This window comes from Panulirus ornatus, chromosome 45 (genome assembly GCF_036320965.1).
Source record: "Panulirus ornatus isolate Po-2019 chromosome 45, ASM3632096v1, whole genome shotgun sequence".
Lineage (NCBI taxonomy): Eukaryota > Metazoa > Arthropoda > Malacostraca > Decapoda > Palinuridae > Panulirus > Panulirus ornatus.
In genome coordinates this window covers 10,891,100-10,896,139 of record NC_092268.1, presented here as the reverse complement: position 1 = coordinate 10,896,139, position 5,040 = coordinate 10,891,100, and positions in this window count along the sequence as shown.

Genomic DNA, 5,040 nt, shown 5'->3' with positions numbered 1-5,040 from the left:
CATGTGTGGCAGAATGTGTACCTCATGTATCATGTGTGGCAGAATGTGTACCTCATGTATCGTGTGTGGCAGAATGTGTACCTCATGTATCATGTGTGGCAGAATGTGTACCTCATGTATCATGTGTGGCAGAATGTGTACCTCATGTATCTGTGTGTGGCAGAATGTGTACCTCATGTATCATGTGTGGCAGAATGTGTACCTCATGTATCGTGTGTGGCAGAATGTGTACCTCATGTATCGTGTGTGGCAGAATGTGTACCTCATGTATCATGTGTGGCAGAATGTGTACCTCATGTATCATGTGTGGCAGAATGTGTACCTCATGTATCGTGTGTGGCAGAATGTGTACCTCATGTATCATGTGTGGCAGAATGTGTTCCTCATGTATCGTGTGTGGCAGAATGTGTAGCCTCATGTATCGTGTGTGGCAGAATGTGTACCTCATGTATCATGTGTGGCAGAATGTGTACCTCATGTATCATGTGTGGCAGAATGTGTACCTCATGTATCGTGTGTGGCAGAATGTGTACCTCATGTATCATGTGTGGCAGAATGTGTACCTCATGTATCATGTGTGGCAGAATGTGTACCTCATGTATCAGTGTGTGGCAGAATGTGTACCTCATGTATCAGTGTGTGGCAGAATGTGTACCTCATGTATCATGTGTGGCAGAATGTGTACCTCATGTATCGTGTGTGGCAGAATGTGTACCTCATGTATCATGTGTGGCAGAATGTGTACCTCATGTATCATGTGTGGCAGAATGTGTACCTCATGTATCGTGTGTGGCAGAATGTGTACCTCATGTATCATGTGTGGCAGAATGTGTACCTCATGTATCATGTGTGGTAGAATGTGTACCTCATGTATCATGTGTGGCAGAATGTGTACCTCATGTATGATGTGTGGCAGAATGTGCACCTCATGTATCGTGTGTGGCAGAATGTGTACCTCATGTATCATGTGGCAGAATGTGTACCTCATGTATCGTGTGTGGCAAAATGTGTGCCTCATTATCATGTTTGGCAGAATATGTACCTCATGTAACATGCGTGGCAGAATGTGTACCTCATGTATCATGTGTGGCAGAATGTCTACCTCATGTAGCGTGTGTGGCAGAATGTGTACCTCATGTATCATGTGTGTCAGAATTTGTACCTCATGTATCATGTGTGGTAGAATGTGTACCTCATGTATCATGTGTGGTAGAATGTGTACCTCATGTATCATGTGTGGTACAATGTTTACCTCATGTATCATGTGTGGCAGAATGTGTACATCATGTATCATGTGTGGCAGAATGTGTACCTCATGTATCGTGTGTGGCAAAATGTGTACCTCACGTATCGTGTGCGGTAGAATGTGCGCCTCATGTATCATGTGTGGCAGAATGTGTACCTCATGTGTCGTGTGTGGCAGAATGTGTACCTCATGTATCGTGTGTGCCAGAAAGTGTACCTCATGTATCATATGTGGCAGAATGTGTACCTCATGTATCGTGTGTGGCAGAATGTGTACCTCATGTGTCTTGTGTGGCAGAATATGTACCTCATGTGTCGTGTGTGGCAGAATGTGTACCTCATGTATCGTGTGTGGCAGAATGTGTACCTCATGTATCATATGTGGCAGAATGTGTACCTCATTTATCGTGTGTGGCAGAATGTGTACCTCATGTATCATGTGTGGCAGAATGTGTACCTCATGTATCGTGTGTGGCAGAATGTGTGCCTCATGTATTATGTGGCAAAATGTGTACTTCATGTATCGTGTGTGGCAGAATGTGTACCTCATGTATCGTGTGTGGCAGAATGTGTACCTCATGTATCATGTGTGGCAGAATGTGTACCTCATGTATCATGTGTGGCAGAACGTGTACCTCATGTATCGTGTGTGGCAGAATGTGTACCTCATGTATCGTGTGGCAGAATGTGTACTTCATGTATCGTGTGTGGCAGAATGTGTACCTCATGTATCGTGTGTGGCAGAATGTGTACCTCATGTATCATGTGTGGCAGAATGTGTGCCTCATGTATCATGTGTGGCAGAATGTGTACCTTATGTATCATGTGTGGCAGAATGTGTACCTCATGTATCGTGTGTGGCAAAATGTGTACCTCATGCATCATGTGTGGCAGAATGTGTACCTCATGTATCGTGTGTGGCAGAATGTGTACCTCATGTATCATATGTGGCAGAATGTGTACCTCATGTATCGTGTGTGGCAGAATGTGCACCTTATGTATCGTGTGTAGCCGAATGTGTACCTCATGTATCGTGTGTGGCAGAATGTGTGCCTCATGTATCATGTGTGGCAGAATGTGTACCTCATGTATCGTGTGTGGCAGAATGTGTACCTCATATATCGTGTGTGGCAGAATGTGTACCTCATGTATCGTGTGTGGCAGAATGTGTACCTCATGTATCATGTGTGGCAGAATGTGTACCTCATGTATCGTGTGTGGCAGAATGTGTACCTCATGTATCGTGTGTGGCAGAATGTGTACCTCATGTATCATGTGTGGCAGAATGTGTACCTCATGTATCGTGTGTGGCAGAATGTGTACCTCATGTATCGTGTGTGGCAGAATGTGTACCTCATGTATCGTGTGTGGCAGAATGTGTACCTCATGTATCGTGTGTGGCAGAATGTGTACCTCATGTATCATGTGTGGCAGAATGTGTACCTCATGTATCGTGTGTGGCAGAATGTGTACCTCATGTATCGTGTGTGGCAGAATGTGTACCTCATGTATCGTGTGTGGCAGAATGTGTACCTCATGTATCGTGTGTGGCAGAATGTGTACCTCATGTATCATGTGTGGCAGAATGTGTACCTCATGTATCGTGTGTGGCAGAATGTGTACCTCATGTATCGTGTGTGGCAGAATGTGTACCTCATGTATCATGTGTGGCAGAATGTGTACCTCATGTATCGTGTGTGGCAGAATGTGTACCTCATGTATCAGTGTGTGGCAGAATGTGTACCTCATGTATCGTGTGTGGCAGAATGTGTCCCTCATGTATCGTGTGTGGCAGAATGTGTACTCTCATGTATCATTGTGGCAGAAGTCCTCGATATGTGGAATGGCCATGGTTCAGAATGGTCTCATACGGTGTGGCAGATGACCATGATCTGTGCAAGTACCCATGTATCATGGGAAGGTACCGGTAATGTACATGTTGCGAATGTGTGCTGTATTTTGGAATTTACTCATGTTGGTTGCAGAGTATCATGATATGTGGCAAGTGGCTCAGTATATTGTGCAGAATGTACCTAGTCTGTGGAATGTTACTATGATCTGTGCAATGTGTACAGCAGTGTGCAAAATGTACCTCATGATCGTGTGGAGATGGCGTACAATGTGAGAATGACTCATGATGGTGGGCAGATTCACCTATTCGTGGGGCGAATTGTACTCTGTTCTTGTCAGAATTGCCATGACATGAATGTACCTCAGTATCGTGTGTGAGAATGACTCATTACGTTGAGATTTCATGTCTGTGGGCAGATGGTCTCAGTATCTGTGGCATGCTCATGTATTTTTTAAATGGTACAGAATTGCAAATTACCTCAGTATGGCGAAGTGCCTCATGTAGTGTGTGGCAAATGTGACCTCATGTATCACTTGCAGAAGTGTGGCCAATGTGTACCTCTTATGTGGTCAGAATGTGTACCTCATGTATCAGTGTGGCAGAATGTGTACCTATGTATGTGTGGCAGAATGTGTACCTCATTATCGTTGTGGCAGATGATGTACCTCATGTATCGTGTGTGGCAGAATGTGTCCTCATGTATCATGTGTGGCAGAATGTGTACCTACATAGTGTGCAAGTGTATGCACTGTGTGCAAATGTTACCTCATGTATCGTGTGTGGCAGAATGTGTGCCTCATGTATATATGTGGCAGAATGTGTACCTCATGTATCGTGTGTGCAGAATGTGCACCTATGTATCGTGTGTGGCCGAATATGTACCTCATGTATCATGTGTGGCAGAATGTGTGCCTCATGTATCATGTGTGGCAGAATGTGTACCTCATGTATCGTGTGTGGCAGAATGTGTACCTCATATATCGTTTGTGGCAGAATGTGTACCTCATGTATCGTGTGTGGCAGAATGTGTGCCTCATGTATCATATGTGGCAGAATGTGTACCTCATGCACCGTGTGTGGCAGAATGTGTACCTCATGTATCGTGTGTGGCAGAATGTGTACCTCATGTATCGTGCGTGGCAGAATGTGTGCCTCATGTATCATGTGTGGCAGAATGTGTACCTTATGTATCATGTGTGGCAAAATGTGTACCTCATGCACCGTGTGTGGCAGAATGTGTACCTCAGGTATCGTGTGTGGCAGAATGTGTGCCTCATGTATCATATGTGGCAGAATGTGTACCTCATGTATCGTGTGTGGCAGAATGTGCACCTTATGTATCGTGTGTGGCCGAATATGTACCTCATGTATCATGTGTGGCAGAATGTGTGCCTCATGTATCATGTGTGGCAGAATGTGTACCTCATGTATCGTGTGTGGCAGAATGTGTACCTCATATATCGTTTGTGGCAGAATGTGTACCTCATGTATCTGTGTGGCAGAATGTGTACCTCATGTATCAGTGGGGCAGAATGTGTACCTCATGATCTGTGTGGCAGAATGTGTACCATGTATGTGTGTGGCAATGTGTATCTGTATCATGGTGGCAGAATGTGTACCTCATGTATCGTGTGTGGCAGAATGTGTACCTCATGTACGTGTGTGGCAGAATGTGTACCTCATGTTTCGTGTGTGGCAGAATTGTACCTCATGTATCATGTGTGGCAGAATGTGTACCTCATGTATCGTGTGTGCAGAATGTGTGCCATGTATCATGGGGAAATATTTATATGTACGTGTGTGGCAGAATGTGTACCTCATGTATCGTGTGTGGCAGAATGGTCTCTTATCTGTGCGAATGTGACCTCATGTACTGGCAGAATGTGATACCTGTCATGTGTGGCAAGAATGTGTACCTCATGTATCGTGTGTGGCAGAATGTG